The sequence below is a fragment of the Somniosus microcephalus genome, chromosome 9 (assembly GCF_052327205.1).
Source record: "Somniosus microcephalus isolate GS21.2 chromosome 9, FLI_Smic_1.0, whole genome shotgun sequence".
Lineage (NCBI taxonomy): Eukaryota > Metazoa > Chordata > Chondrichthyes > Squaliformes > Somniosidae > Somniosus > Somniosus microcephalus.
Window position 1 is genome coordinate 238916359 of NC_140995.1, and position 17009 is coordinate 238933367.

The 17009-nt window shown below is 46.3% G+C and overlaps 1 long non-coding RNA gene across 1 annotated transcript in view; it reads right to left on the bottom strand.

The window, feature by feature from the left end:
• Positions 1-6458: 6458 nt before the first annotated feature.
• Positions 6459-17009, bottom strand: part of LOC147113153 (uncharacterized) — a 76563-nt gene continuing 66012 nt past the window's right edge. The window contains exon 3 of the long non-coding RNA XR_015079629.1: positions 6459-7012. This is a non-coding gene — a long non-coding RNA (uncharacterized LOC147113153). The remainder of the gene's footprint in view (positions 7013-17009) is intronic.

The window sequence follows — 17009 nt, forward strand, 5'->3', positions numbered from 1 at the left end:
ATCAAATCTAGCCGGCATCTTAGGCTTCTATTGAAGAACATCATGGTGGGAGTTTGGTTTGTAACCATATGTGTTGCATTCCTGTATGCGAACAAGAAGTTATCCACCTTGTGCTGAAGTTTTATGTCTTCATTACCCATGGCCTTTATGGCCTTCTTGAAGGTCTGGACAAACCTTTCAGCCAATCCATTGGTGGCGGGATGGTATGGGGCGGACGTGTAGTGCTTAACCCCATTGTTTTTTAAGAACTTCCTGAATTCTTCGGACACAAATTGCGGTCCATTATCAGAACAGATCTGTTCCGGCAGCCCATTCCTGGCAAATATGGTCCTTAATACTGTGATGGTTTTTTCCGTGGTGGTGGAGGACATCTTTATTACCTCCGGCCACTTGGAGTGTGCATCAACCACGATTAAGAACATTGAGTCCATAAATGGACTAGCAAAGTCGATGTGTACCCTTTGCCAGGGAGATGAGGGCCACTCCCATGGATGTAGAGGGGCTTGGGGTGGAGCGTTTTGGACCTTCTGGCATCCTAGGCAGCTCTTGGTCATTTCTTCGATGTCTCCATCGATACCTGGCCACCATACAAACGCCCTGGCTAGGTTCTTCATTTTCACTCCACCCAGATGCCCCTCGTGAAGCTCCTTTAGAACTTTATCCTGGAGTTTGGGTGGAATCACCACTCTGGATCCACACATCAAGGTTCCTCGGCACACTGACAGCTGTTCGCTTCTTTGCGAGAACGCTGGCAACAGTGGTTCGCCATGTGCTGGCCATCCCTTCACTGTTAAATCGTAGACTCGTGAGAGAGTCGGGTCATTTCTAGTTTCCCTTTCAATGGCAGCATTTGTTACTGGTAGACATTCGACTATGGTAGAGTGGAAAATCTCCACTGGGTCTACGGTAGGTGCTTCTTCTACCGTTGGCAACGGTAGGCGCGATAACCCGTCAGCATTCCCATGCTGTTTTGATCCTTTGTATTCTATGTTGTATTGGTGTGCCCCTAGAAAAAGGGACCACCTCTGTAGCCTTTGCACTGTCATAATGGGAACACCCTTTTTAGGGTTGAATATTGAGATGAGGGGTTGATGGTCAGTCAACAAGGTAAAATTTTGTCCGTGTAGGTAATGGTTGAATTTCTTCACTCCCCATACCAGGCTGAGTGCTTCCCTGTCGATTTGGGCATAGTTATGCTCAGCTGAGTTCAATGAGCGTGACGCAAAAGCTATCGGCCGTTCCGAGCCATCAGGGAATTTATGCGATAATACTGCTCCTACGCCGTACAGGAACAAGGATGTCTTGCTACAGTTGTACAGGGCCTTGGTGAGACCGCACCTTGAGTATTGTGTGCAGTTTTGGTCACCATACCTGAGGAAGGATGTTCTTGCCATGGAGGGAGTGCAGCGAAGATTCACCAGGCTGATACCTGGGATGGCAGGAATGACGTATGAGGAGAGATTGTGTCGATTGGGCTTATACTCACTGGAGTTTAGAAGATTGAGAGGGGATCTCATCGAAACCTATAAAATTCTGTCAGGTCTGGACAGACTAGATGCAGGGAGAGTTTCTGATGGCGGGGGAGTCCAGAACCAGGGGTCATAGTCTAAGGATAAGGGGTAAGCCATTTAGGACTGAAATGAGGAGGAATTTCTTCACCCAGAGAGTGGTGAACCTGTGGAATTCTCTGCCACAGAGGGCGGTGGAGGCCAGTTCATTAAATATATTCAAGAAAGAGTTGGATATGTTTCTTGAGGCTGGAGGGATCAAGGGATATGGGGAAAAGGCAGGGACAGGGTACTGAATTTGGATGATCAGCCATGATCACATTGAATGGCGGAGCAGGCTCGAAGGGCCGAATGGCCTACTCCTGCTCCTATCTTCTATGTTTCTATGTATGTAAGGGGATGCATCACACGCCAGTCTGATTGGCAGTGATGGGTTGTAATGAGCCAAAACTTCTTTGGACGTGATTAAGTCTTTGCATTTATGGAAGGCACGTTTACAGTCTTTGCTCCATTTCCAAATTACTCCTGTTGGTAGCAGTTCATTAAGAGGGTGTAGAAGAGTTGATAAGTTCGGTAAAAATTTATGATAGTAATTTATTAATCTCAGGAACGACCTTAATTGTGAAACATTTTCATGTGCTGGGTTTTTATGACCGCTTCAATTTTTTCAGGTGACTTATGCAACCCTTCCTTGTTAATTATGTGGCCACAATATGATATTTGATTCTGGAAAAATTTGCACTTGGGGCGATTTGCTCGTAGGCCCTGTTCTCTCAGCCTAGTGAGCACCTGCTCCAAATTGGCAAGGTGCTCGTTGTCGTTTTCTCCTGTTACAAGGATGTCATCTAGGTAGCATTGAGTCCCCGGAATCCCTTGGAGGACTTGCTCCATAGCTCTTTGTCAGATAGCTGGAGCGGATGCTGCTCCGAAAACCAGTCGATTGTACTGGTATAGGCCTTTGTGTGTATTTATCGTGAGATACTTTTTAGAGGCCTCTTCAACCTCCATCTGTAGATATGCCTGTGCCAAGTCAATTTTGGTGAAACGTTTCCCTCCGGATAGTGAGGCGAAAATATCTTCTATCCTCGGAAGAAGATACTGTACCGTGTGAAGGACCGGGTTTACAGTCACCTTGAAGTCTCCACAGATGCGAATTTTTCTCTGTTCTTCAGATTTATCATTATTCAACGTTTTCTTCATGACCGGGACGATGGGTGTTGCCCACTCGCTCCAATCTATTTTGGATAATACGCCTGCCTTTTCCAAATTCTCCAGCTCTGCCTCGACTGCTGGACGAATTGCGTATGGCACCGGCCTTGCCTTAAAAAACTTGGGAATTGCCGCATCTTCCACTTTTATTGAGGCGGTGATGCCTTTCAAGGTTCCGAGTTTCTCTTGAAACACTTCCTTGGCGTTGGCCAAGATGTCTTTTAATCGTTCAGGTATGACGTCATCATCATTTTTTTCCTTACTGGTCACCATCAGTGCCTGAATGGAGTGCCAGTCTAAACGTATTTTCCTGATCCATTCATGTCCCAACAGCGGTGGACCACCATCTTGTAGAACGTATAAATACAACTTCTGTATTTCCTTGCCGTTGTATACAACAGGCACCCTTATTTTTCCTTTGGGGTACACTTTCTGCCCTGTATATGTTTTCAAGATAATGGATGTGTCTTTTAAAGGTATATGCGGAAATAGCCGCTCGTAATCCCGTCAATTTATGATGGTCAGAGCTGATCCTGTATCTAGCTCCATTTTAACTGGGGACCTTGCTATTGTGAGGGTAACACAAATGGTCTGGTAATCTTCTTTGGCAATTACATTATGTAATTTGAGCGAGCTTAGTCTCTTGTTTCCAGAGTCACTATCACTCTTCTGGTCTTCGGAGCTACTGTCCGTCATCATTTGTACCTTTCTGTGCTTTTCCTTATGGATTTTTTTTCTGTTAGTGGATTTTTTGTTTCCAGATCGGCATACACATGTAATGTGTCCCATCTTTCCGCATTGCCTGCATGCTTTGTCCTTGAACCAGCAGTCCCTCTGGTCATGGGTGGATCTGCCGCAGTGATAACATCTCTCGAAACACCGTGTCATTTCATGGGTGCAGAAGTCCTGTGGCTTTTGCTGTATTTCTGCAGCTCCTCTTGCACTGAAAGCCTTGTCCAGTGTCAAATCTTTCTCAGAAAGTAGCCTTTTTTGTGTTCCTTCACTTTGGAGACCGCAGACGAATTTGTCTTGTAGAGAATCTGTCAGTCCTGCCCCGAATTGGCAGTGTAGGGTATCAACAATCTCCTTAAAATTCTTGTCCATCGGTTCGGCTGGAGTGATTAAGTTTCGTAACAGCTTATGGCCTAGAAATTCAGTAGGCTTAGCGCCCCGTTTGGGGCGCTGGAGGGCCTAGCGCCGGAGTTATGGCCAGTTGGCAAATTCAGTGGGGCCCTTCCGTCGGCGTTATACCGGTTGCGCTGCGCCGGCACCGATGACGTCATCGGTGTGTGCAGCGTCCCGGTTGCCGTGGTGACGGGCCCCAGCGCCGAAATTGAGTTGCGGCCGCCTCGCCCGTGGCAGCCGCAACTAAGACTTTGGCAACCGAGTCTTGCAGGAGTTAGCGCCGGCGCATTAAGGTCGCGCGGCGGCCGGCCGCTTTCCCGCCGGCCGCCTGCCCGCACCTCCCTCCCCGGACTCCTCCACCCCCCCCCCGCGGAACAGATGCATCTGGCCTGCAAGCCCAGCACTTGTCCGAGGTGCCGGGCTCATTTTTCTGAACATTTGAACGGCCAGCGGGCGGGTGCAGGCAGCTCCTCCTTAACTGAAGGAGGAGGTCTGCACTTCCCCAGCCTGCCACACCGCATCGGGTGCCGCAGCGCCGGAATTGCGCCGCAATGCGGCAGTCAGCGCCCATTTCGAGGCGCTGACACCCTCTAGTAGCGCCGGCAGCCGTTTGGGCGCGGCGCTACTGAATTTTTGGCGCGCGCAGGGGGACTTAGCGCCGGCGCTAAATTTCCGGCGCTAAAGCCCTGGCGAACCCACAACCGAATTTCTAGGCCTATATGTCTTTGCGCCCATTAGATTTAGAAGTACTGAAGCTTTTTTTTCATCTTCTATTCCATTTGCGGTGCAATATACCTCCACTCTTTCCACATATGTGGTCCAATCCTCTATCTTGTTATCAAAAGCATCAATATTGCCAGACTTAGGCATCCTAGAAAAAACATGGCGCTTCCCGCGCTTCCCCGCCGCTGCAGCCAATGACAACGCTGTTTCCCGCGGTTTCCATTCTTTTTATTTATTTATTTACAGTTGGAGACTCGTTCCCGCCGGATTCTCTCTCTAGGTCTGAACGCCGACCTGCTTGCAGCGCCGGCCGTCTCCCGTGTGCTCCCTCCCCGTCTGTTACTGCTTGCCTCAGCTTTCGCAGCTTGGCCTAGCTGTAGAGCCAGCCGCTGGAGCCCCAGCCCGATGCTCAGGAAGGATTATTGCAGTACCTGCCACCAGCTTGGCTAGCTGGTGAAACCACAGCTTCTTCTTTTTCTTGATTTTTCTTCAACTTTGGACGCCAGAGGAATCGATGTCCTTGAGGTGCTGTCGAATTGCAGGTAAGTCCGTTTCCAATTCGTCGCCACTGTTGTGTCTGTGTGTTGATAGAGACACTGAAGACAGGAGTTGGTTTCATAGGTGTTTACTAAACAAAGTCTGGAGGGGAACTAACTGATACAACACAATATACAGGCTTATATAGCCCGAGTGGCCATTACCGACATTACAGTACACATGGGGCTCTTAAAGGCACATACACTACAATTCCCACTGAACACCCTGCTGCAAACAGCCATGGAAGTGGAGTGAGGACTGTAGACGAGCTTTCCAGAAGAGCAAAACACTAATCACATCGAAAGAGATATTGGCCCATTACAACCCAGCATTACCAATTCGGTTGGCATGTGATGCATCACCCTACGGCATTGGAGCGGTGCTGTCGCACAAATTCTCGGACGGCTCAGTGAGGCCAACAGCCTTTGCATCACGATCACTAACCTCAGCCGAGCGTAACTATGCCCAGATTGACAGGGAGGCCCTCAGCCGAGTGTGGGGAGTGAAAAAGTTCAATCACTATCTGCACGGGCAGAAATTCACCTTGCTGACTGATCACCAGCCTCTTGTCTCCATTTTAATCCGAAGAAGGGAATTTCGGTGATGACTGCGCAGCGACTACAAAAATGGTCACTTTTTCTAGGGGCGCACCACTATGAGATTGAATATAAGGGCACGAAACAGCATGGAAATGCTGATGGGCTATCACGCCTGCCACTGCCTACTGCGGAGGAAGCACCAGCAGTGGATCCTGTCAAAATATTCCATTCGACTGTAGTTGAATACCTACCGGTAACTAACGCTTGTATCGAAAAGGAAACCCGAAATGACCCGACACTGTCTCGGGTATATGATTTGACGGTGAAGGGATGGCCAGGACATGGCGACTCACTGTGGCCAGCATTCTCGACAAGGAGAGAACAGCTGTCAGTGTGTGCCGGGGGACCTTGATGTGTGGATCCCGAGTGGTAATTCCACCCAAGTTAAGGGATAGAGTGCTCAATGAGCTTCATGAGGGTCATCTGGGAGGGCTTATGTGTGGTGGCCGGGAATCGATAAACAAATCGAGGACCTGACCAAGAGCTGCTCAGGATGCCAGAAAGTCCAAAATGCACCACCACAGGCCCCTCTACACCCATGGGAGTGGCCCTCATCTCCATGGCAACGGGTGCATATTGATTTTGCTGGTCCATTCATGGACTCAATGTTTTTAATAGCCGTGGATGCGCACTCGAAATGGCCTGAGGTCATCAAAATGTCCTCCACCACCACGGAGAAAACTATTGCAGTCCTACGGACCATTTTTGCCAGGAATGGCTTGCCAGAACAGATTTGCTCCGACAACGGACCGGCGCTAAAAGGCTACTCAATATGGCAGGAAGCGCTGGGATCACTGCGCCCGGCTGAAAATTGGGTAACGCCCCAAATCTCGGGCTCATTAGGCGCTAATCGCTGGCGCAACCAACCGAATTTCTAGGCCAATAAGATTTCCTCTTTACATGGGAACTCATTATTGCTAAACTATCAAATAGAAGTTAGGAAACAACCATAGAATTTTTCATTGTTGTGGGAAACAACTGACCTAGATCTACTCCTGAAAACAAATGAGAAAGAAATGAAAGCCTGTCTCAGAAAGAGGCAGTTACACAGCAAACTGAGGGACTGTGGCCCAGGTGTTTTATTCCGCCTTCCAGCCATGCATGAGACAATGGTAATTTTGTTGCGTATGTTGAATGAATAAAGAAGAAGCTTATTTAATGCGTAAATCTGGTTTTGCTCCTACCTGTGTGCAGTTCAATAAAGTCTACTGTAATGGTGGAGCTGATTTCTTCAATCTCTTGTTGAAAAGCAGCATAGTACTCTATTTCTGTTCGGAGTTCATACAGACTGGGATTACTACCCATAAATTTCTATGTAGAAGTAATCAGAAAGAAATAATAAATTTAAGTTAAGCCCACAAAATATTTTCGGATATTGCACTAAAAAAAATGTATAATTTGTTGAAGATGTCCATTATTATAACATTTAATAATGGCCCAGTAATTCCAGGCACAACGCGTGAGTACGGACGGGGTACTCACGCGTGTGCCCGGAGGAATTGCCGGTTTTCAGCGTGCATAAGAACATAAAAACATAAGAAATAGGAGCAGGAGTAGGCCAATCGGCCCCTTGAGCCTGCTCCGCCATTCAATAAGATCATGGCTGATCTGATCCTAACCGCCAATCCACTATCACAGAACCATCTCCTGAATCTAACTGAATTAGACACACGAAATAGGAGCAGGATCAGGCTACACGGCCCCTGGGCCCGCTCCGCTACCCACAGGGCCATGACCGATCCGAACCTAGACTCATGTCCAAATTCCTGCCCGCTCCCCGTAACCCTTAATTCCCTTTACTTCTAGGAAACTGTCTATTTCTGTTTTAAATTTATGTAATGATGTAGCTTCTACAGCTTTTTGGGGCAGCATATTCCATGGACCTACCACCCTCTGAGTGAAGTAGTTCCTCCTCATCTCAGTTTTGAAAGAGCAGCCCCTTATTCTAAGACTATGCCCCCTAGTTCTAGTTTCACCCATCATCGGGAACATCCTCCCCGCATCCACCCGATCCAACCCCTTCACAATCTTATATGTTTCAATAAGATCGCCTCTCATTCTTCTGAACTCCAATGAGTAGAGTCCCAATCTACTCAACCTCTCCTCATATGTCCATCCCCTCATCCCCGGGATTAACCGAGTGAACCTTCTTTGTACTGACTCGAGAGCAAGTATGTCCTTTCTTAAGTATGGACACCAAAACTGTACACAGTATTCCAGGTGCGGTCTCACCAATACCTTGTACAGCTGAAGCAATACCTCCCTATTTTTATATTCTATCCCCCTAGCAATGAAAGCCAACATTCCATTGGCCTTCTTAATCACTTGTTGCACCTGCATACTAACCTTTTGAGTTTCGTGCACCAGGACCCCCAGGTCCCTTTGTGCTTCAGTACTTTGCAGTTTGTTGCCATTAAGATAATAACTTGCTCTACGATTTTTCCTGCCAAAGTGCATAACCTCACACTTTCCAGTATTGTATTCCATCTGCCAAATCTCCGCCCACTTATTTAGCCTGTCTATGTCCCCTTGCAGGTTTTTTATGTCCTCCTGACTCACTGCTTTCCCTCCCATCTTAGTATCATCTGCAAACTTTGATATGTTACACTCGGTCCCCTCCTCCAAATCGTTAATATAGATTGTAAAGAGTTGTGGACCCAGCACTGACCCCTGCGGAACACCACTAGTTACTGATTGCCAGTCTGAGAATGAACCATTTATCCCAACTCTCTGCCTTCTGTTAGATAGCATGCGCTGAAAACCGGCATTTCCTGTCCTCTGACCCAAGGGGTTAAGAGGCAGAACGCGCGCGACTGCACAGGCAGCGCGTGCGCAGTGAAATTCCTTTTTTTTTTCAGAGTTGCGCGTGTGTAAAGGCCTCCGGTCTTTACGCATTGAAAAACCACACGTAAGTAGTTAGTTTTTCAGGTAAGTGGTCTATTAATACAATTGAGAATTTTTTTTTCCACAGGTTTGTTATTTTTAAAGAATTTACAGTAAGGTAAGTTTAGTTTTAGCCCCGATTTTTTATGTAATTTTTTTTTTCAAATTTTAAAATTATTGTTTAAAATAGTTTTTCAGAGTTCTTTATGGTTCATTTAAGTAGTGCAATGTTTTTTTAAATTTTCTTTCAGGTTTAAGTAGTGTTTTGAGGCCAGGAGTTTGCATGAGTTTGACAGCTCTTACTGTCAAACTCATGAATGAACTTTTGCAACCTCCCATTGGTTGCCCTGTGCTCACGTGATCCCAGCCGGCTCATCGCACTAAGTATGCCGCTGGGTCATGCACGCACAGCGCGGCAGGACCTCAAGCGGGCCAGTCAGAGGAAATGCAATGCGGGCCAGAATTAAAATGTCAGCGCGCTGGGTAAGTGAACATTGGGGGCTTGCACGCGCGGCAAGCTCCCGATCCTAATTTCAGGGCCAATATTTCATAATTTGAAGTCTTTAGGTGTTCTTCTCCAATATAATGAATCCAATCATTTTCAAATTTCCACTTATGTTCATATACAGAATACTTTTTTAAACATAGGCCCTATTGTGAGACCTTGAACCATAAAGAAACTTAAGTCAGGTTCACAGCTGTAACCGTACTGTCAATGCCAGATGGTGGCAGTAAACTGAGTAGTAATGGAAATTATTCAAAATTCAAAAATGCCATTTGAGCCCACATCCCAGGAGCAAATTAAATAAACAGCAGTACAAGTTAAGTATCTTATGGTGGTTACAGCAAAGGGTGCACAGATTAGATGTAGATGAGCTCTTTTCAGTGAAACATATGTAAGGTCTCAAAAGTATCCATACCCGCAGCTGGAGTATTGTGGACAATTCTGGGCACCACATTTCAGGAAAGATGTAAAGGCATTAGAAAGGGTACAGAGGAGGTTTACCAGGATGTTACCAGGGATGAGGGACTTCAGTTATGAAGAGAGGTTGGGAAAGTTAGGACTGTTCTCCTTGGAACAGAGAAGATTAAGAGGTGACCTAATAGAGGTTTTTAAGGTGATGAGAGGTTTTGATAGAGTGAACAGGGAAAAAATATTCCCTCTTACGAGTGGGTCAACTAGAGGTCATAAATTCAGAATTATTCGAAAAAGATCTAGAGGGGAGATGAGGAGAACTTTTTTCACTCAGAGAGTTGTTGAAATCTGGAACGCTCTACTTGAAAAGGTGCTGGAAGCTGATTCCATAAGTAATTTTAAAACAGAGTTGGATATGTACTTGAGGATGAGCAACTTACAGGGATGCGGACAAAAAGCGGGGACGTTAGACTACGTACGACTGCTCTTTCAAAGAGCCAGCACAAGCAGACGGGCCGATTGGCCTCCTTTTGTGCTGTAAGTTTCTATGAATCTATGAATATAGCGCCTTTAATGTCGTTAAATGTTCAAAGGCACTTCACAGGAGCATTATCAAACAAAATTTGACACCAAGCCACATAAGGAACTATTAGGGCAGAGGACCAAAAGCTTGGTCAAAGAGGTAGGTTTTAAGGAGCATCTTAAAGGAAAGAGAGGTAGAGGTGGAGAGGTTTAGGGAGGAAATTCCAGACCTTAGATCCTTGGCAGTTGAAGGCATGGCCGCCAATGGTGGAGCGATTATAATTGGGGATGCGCAAGAGGCCAGAATTTGATGAACGCAGATATTTCGGATGGTTGTAAGGCTGGAGGAGGCTACAGAGATAGGATGGGGTGAGGCCACGGAGAGATTTTAAAACAAGAATGCATATTTTAAAATCGAGGCATTGCTCAACCGGGAGCCAATGTAGGTGATGGGTGAATGGGACTTAGTGCGAGTTAGGATACAGGCAGCAGAGTTTTGGATGAGCTTAAGTTTATGGCGGGAGTGCGTTGGAATAGTCAAGTCTAGGGGTAATAAAGGCCTGGATGAGAGTTTCAGCAGCAGATCAGCTGAAGGTCAAGAAGGACGAGGAGGGATCATTTACCACGGTCACAGTCACATAGGATGTCATTTGTGACTTTGATAAAGGCCGCTTCAGTACTGTGGCAGGGGTGGAAACCTGATTGGAGGGATTCAAAGATGGAGTTGCAGGTAAGATGGGCGCAGATTTGAGAGTTGACACGTTCAAGGACATTGGAGAGAAAAGGGAAAAGCTCCAGTGTTTCCATAAATTGAAATAATTCTAGCTTGAGAAACAGCCCTTAACTTTGTCAGAATTACTAATTAGGCAATCTCAATAGCAAAGGTATGGCAAAGAAATTAGTAACCTTTGTCATATTATTAAACATATTCTTGTATTAATTTATAAAAGACAGTTGGATTTCCATTTTGTCACAACAAATATTTCTTTGGTAAACTGGAGATTGGATAGTAGCAGGCAGGGTATAACTCTCTGCCTGAGCAGTTCTAAATTATGCCAAGATCAAAGGTTTATCCCTGGATAGGGTTAAGGGAAGGGAAGGGCAAGAGGAAGAGGGAGGTGGGAGAGGAAGGAAGGGGTACAGTAGCATAAGAACATAAGAAATAAGAGCAGGAGTAGATCATATGGCCCTTGAGCCTACTCCGCCATTCAATAAGATCATGGCTGATCATCGACCTCAACTCCACTTTCCCACTCGATCTCCATATCTGCTGATTCTCCTAGAGTCCAAAAAATCTATCTTTTATCTCAGCCTTGAATATACTCAAAGACTCAGCATTCATTGGAAGATTGGTTGGAGGTGGGTTGGGAGCAGGTTTGGGACCCGCTCTCATTTTTGGGGATTTTCCCAGCAGTCCCGCCTCCAGACCCACCTCCTCAGGGCTGGTAAAATCCAGCCCAAAGACTCAGCATTTACAGCCCGCTGGGGCAGAGAATTTCAAAGATTCACAACCCCCTGAGTGAAGAAAATCCTCCTCATCTCAGTCTCAAATGGCGTACCCCTTATCCTGAGACGATGCCCCCTAGCTCTGGACACTCCAGCCAAGGGGAAACAACCTCTCAGCATCTACCCTGTCAATCCCCTTCAGAATCTTGTATGTTTCAATGAGATCACAGTTCTCATTTTTCTAAACTCCAGAGAGTATAGGCCCATTCTACACAATCTCTCATCATAAGATAGCCCTCTCATCCCAGGATGCGGAGCGAGAGTCGGCGGGAATCGCGGAGCAGAGCGGCGGCTGTATAAAAGGCTCCAAGAGACCAGGTAGGCCTCAGTGCGGAGCGAGAGTCGGCGGGACTCGCGGAGCAGAGCGGCGGCTGTATAAAAGGCTCCAAGAGACCAGGTAGGCCTCAGTGCAGAGCGAGAGTCGGCGGGAATCGCGGAGCAGAGCGGCGGCTGTATAAAAGGCTCCAAGAGACCAGGTAGGCCTCAGTACAGAGCGAGAGTCGGCGGGAATCGCGGAGCGGAGCGGCGAGTATAAAAGGCTCCAAGAGACCAGGTAGGCCTCAGTACGAAGCGAGAGTCGGCGGGAATCGCGGAGCGGAGTGGCGAGTATAAAAGGCTCCAAGAGACCAGGTAGGCTTACCGAACTCGGAGGGAAGGAGAGAAGTAAAAAGTAATCAAAGTGTGACGCCACCAGAAAGCAGGTAAGTGATTGGTTGGTGAGTATTTCTCTCTTTTTAAAACTTAAACTCTGTGGGTTATAGCTTCTAAAGTCTCTGTGGTATAGCGGGGACTGTTTAGAAACCAGGGCCCTTAAATATACCATTTAACTGTAGTGTAATTGGTGGGATTGATTTGATTTAATTTAATTGCAATTAATTAAAGGGTAAGTCATGGCAGGACAGCCCGGCCCCGTGGTATGCTCCTCCTGTGCTATGTGGGAACTCAGGGACACTTCCTGTGTCCCTGACAACCATGTGTGCAGGACGTGTGTCCAGTTGCAGCTACTGGCAGACTGCATTGCAGTGCTGGAGCAGTGATTGGATACATACTGGACCATTCACGATGCTGAGGACGTTGTGATTAGCACATTTAATCAGTTGGTCACACCACAGGTAAAGGTGGCACAGGCAGAAAGGGAATGGGTGACCAACAGGCAGAGAAGTAGGCGCAGGCAGGTAGTGCACAGCAGTGTAGATGCCCTGTGGCCATCCTCCTCTCAAACAAATATGCCGCTTTGGATACTGATGGGGGGAATGGCTTACCAGGGGAAGGCAGCAGCAGCCAACTTCCTGGCACCAGGGGTGGCTCTGCTGCACAGGACGGGAGGAAAAAGAGGGGTAGAGCTATAGTAATAGGGGATTCTATTGTAAGGGAAATAGATAGGCGTTTCTGCGGCCGCAAACAAGACTCCAGGATGGTGTGTTGCCTCCCTGGTGCAAGGGTCAAGGATGTCTCAGAGCGGCTGCAGAACATCTTGGAAGGGGAGGGTGAACAGCCAGTTGTTGTGGTGCATATAGGTACCAACGATATAGGTAAAAAACGGGATGAGGTCCTAAAAGATGAATATAGGGAGTTAGGAGGTAAATTAAAAAATAGGACCTCAAAGGTAGTAATCTTAGGATTGCTACCAGTGCCACGCACTAGTCAGAGTAGAAATAGAAGAATATTTCAGATGAATACGTGGCTAGAGGAATGGTGCGAGGGGGAGGGATTCAAGTTCCTGGGACATTGGAAACGGTTCTGGGGGAGGTGGGATCAGTTCAAACCGGACGGTTTGCACCTGGGCAGGGCCGGGACCGATGTCCTAGGGGGAGTGTTTGCTAGTGCTGTGGGGGAGGGTTTAAACTAAAGTGGCAGGGGGTTGGGAACCTGAGCAGGGGGACAGAGGAAAGGGAAACAAGGATAAAAGCAAAAGATAGGAAGGAGAAAAACAAAAGTGGCAGTCAGAGAAATCAACGGTTTAAATCAAACATAGCCACAGTAAATAATCATTCTAATAGGTCTAAGAGCATTAAAAAAACAAGCCTGAAGGCTTTGTGTCTTAATGCAAGGAGCATTCGTAAAAAGGTGGATGAATTAGCTGCGCAAATAGAGGTAAACAAATATGATTTGATTGGGATTACGGAAACATGGCTCCAGGGTGGCGAAGACTGGGAACTCAACATCCAGGGGTATTCAATATTCAGGAAAGATAGGCAAAAAGGAAAGGGAGGTGGGATAGCATTACTGGTTAAAGAAAGGATTAACACAATTGTAAGGAAGGATATTAGCTCTGATAATGTGGAATCTGTATGGGTAGTACTGAGAAATACCAAGGGGCAGAAAATGTTAGTCAGGAGTTGTATATAGGCCTCCAAACAGTAATGCGGAGGTTGGGGATGGCATTAAAAGGGAAATTAGAGAAGCATGCAAAAAGGGCACAGCAGTCATCATGGGTGACTTTAATCTACATATAGATTGGGCTAACCAAATTAGTAACAATACTATGGAGGAGGAATTCCTGGAGTGTTTACGGGATGGTTTCCTGGACCAATATGTCGAGGAACCAACCAGAGATCAGGCCATCTTAGACTGGGTATTATGTAACGAGAAAGGATTAATTAGCAATCTTGTTGTACGAGGCCCCTTGGGTCGGAGCGATCATAATGTGATCGAATTCTTCATTAAGATGGAGAATGAAGTAGATGACTCAGAGACTAGGGTCCTGAATTTAAATAAAGGAAACTACGATGGTCTGAGGCGCGAATTGGGTAGGATTGATTGGGGAATGTCACTCAAAGGGTTAATGGTGGATAGGCAATGGCAAACATTCAAAGACCGCATGGATGAACTACAGAATTTGTTCATCCCAGTTTGGCATAAAAATAAAACAAAAAAGGTGACTCAACCGCGGCTAACGAGGGAAATTAGGGATAGCATAAGATCCAAGGAGAGGACATATAAATTGGCCAAAAAAAGCAGTAATCCAGAGGATTGGGAGCAGTTTAGGATTCAACAAAGGAGGACAAAGGGATTAATTAAGAAAGGGAAAATGGAATATGAGAGTAAGCTTTCAGGGAACATAAAAACTGACTGTAAAAGCTTTTATAGATATGTGAAGAGAAAAAGATTGGTGAAGTCAAGCGTAGGTCCCTTGCAGTCAGAATCAGGGGAATTTATAATGGGGAACAAAGAAATGGCAGACCAATTAAATACATATTTTGGTTCTGTCTTCACAAAGGAGGACACAAATAACCTCCTGGAAATGTCGGGGAACATAAGGTCTGATGAAAGGGAGGAACTGAAAGAAATCAGTATTTGTTGGGAAATGGTGTTAGGGAAATTGATGGGATTGAAGGCCGATAAATCCGCAGGGCCTGATAATCTACATCCTAGGGTACTTAAGGAAGTGGCCCTAGAAATAATAGATGCATTGCTGATCATCTTCCAACATTCGATGGAATCTGGAACAGTACCCATGGATTGGAAGGTTGCTAATGTTACCCCACTATTCAAAAAAGGTGGTAGAGAGAAAACGGGGAATAACAGACCGGTAAGCCTGACATCGGTAGTGGGGAAAATGCTAGAGTCCATTATAAAAGATGTAATAGCAGAGCACTTGGAAAACAGTGACAGGATCGGACAAAGTCAACATGGATTTACAAAAGGTAAATCGTGCTTGACTAATCTACTGGAATTTTTTGAGGATGTAACTAATAAGATAAGGGAGAACCAGTGGATGTGGTGTATTTGGACTTTCAGAAGGCTTTCGATAAGGTCCCACATAAGAGATTAGCGTGTAAAGTTAAGGCACATGGGATTGGGGGCAAGGTATTGACTTGGATAGAGAACTGGTTGGCAGATAGAAAGCAAAGAGTTGGAATAAACGGTTCTTTTTCCTAGTGGCAGGCAGTGACTCGTGGGGTACCGCAGGGATCGGTCCTTGGACCCCAGCTATTCACAATATATATTAATGATCTAGACAAGGGAACTAGATGTAATATCTCCAAATTTGCATACGACACAAAGCTGGGTGGGCGTGTGTGCTGTGAGGAGGATGCCGAGAAACTACAGGATGATTTGGACAGGTTGGGTGATTGGGAAGAAGCATGACAGATGCAATATAACGTGGATAAATGTGAGGTTATCCACTTTGGTGTCAAAAACAGGAAGGCAGATTATTATCTGAATGGCAATAGATTGGGAGAAGGGGAAGTGCAACGAGACCTGGGTGTCCTTGTGCACCAGTCGCTGAAGCTAAGCATGCAGGTGCAGCAGGCGGTTAAGAAGGCAAATGGTATGTTGGCCTTCATAGCGAGAGGGTTTGAGTACAAGAACAAGGATGTCTTGCTGCAGTTGTACAGGGCCTTGGTGAGACCACATCTTGAGTATTGTGTGCAATTTTGGTCGCCTTATCTGAGGAAGGATGTTCTTGCCATGGAAGGAGTTCAGCGAAGATTCACCAGGCTGATACTTGGGATGGCAGGAATGACGTATGAGGAGAAATTGGGACGATTGGGCTTGTACTCACTGGAGTTTAGAAGAATGAGAGGGGATCTCATTGAAACTTATAAAATGCTGGCAGGACTGGACAGACCAGATGCAGGGAGGATGTTCCCGATGGTCGGGGAATCCAGAACCAGGGGTCACAGTCTAAGGATAAGGGGTAGGCCATTTAGGACAGAAATGAGGAGGAATTTCTTCACCCAGAGAGTGGTGAACCTGTGGAATTCTCTACCACAGAAGGCAGTAGAGGCCAATTCATTAAATATATTCAAGAAGGAGTTGGATATATTTCTTAAGGCTAAAGGGATCAAGGGGTATGGGGAGAAAGCAGGGACCGGGTACTGAACTTGGATGATCAGCCATGATCGCATTGAATGGCGGAGCAGGCTAGAGGGGCCGAATGGCCTACTCCTGCTCCTATCTTGTATGTTTCTATGTAATTAATCTAGTGAACCTGCGTTGCACTGCCTACAAGGCAAGTATATCCTTTCTTAGATAAGGAGACCAAAACTGTGCATAGTACTCCAGGTGTGGTCTCACCAAGGCCCTGTAAAGTTGTAGCAAGGCTTCCTTACTCTTATACTCTAACCCCCTTGCAATAGAAGCCAACTTGCCATTTGACTTCCTTATTGCTTGCTGTACCTGCATGCTAGCTTTTTGAGTTTCTTGCACGAGGACACCCAAATCTCTCTGAACACCAGCATTTGAAAGTTTCTCACCATTTAAAAAATATTCTGTTTTTCTATTCTTCCTACCAAAGTGAATGGCCTCACATTTCCCTACATTATACTCCATATGCCACCTTACTGCCCACTCACTTAGTCTATCTATATCCCTTTGCAGACTCTTTGGCTGTGATTTTGCCAGCGCTCAGAGGGCGGGTTTGGAGGCGGGTCAGAGGTTAAAGTCATTTTGATTGACGGCGGGTTACGATACTTTGCAAGCAACTTTGCAAAGTGTCAGCTCTGGGAGTCCTGAGCAGACCCGACACCAAGC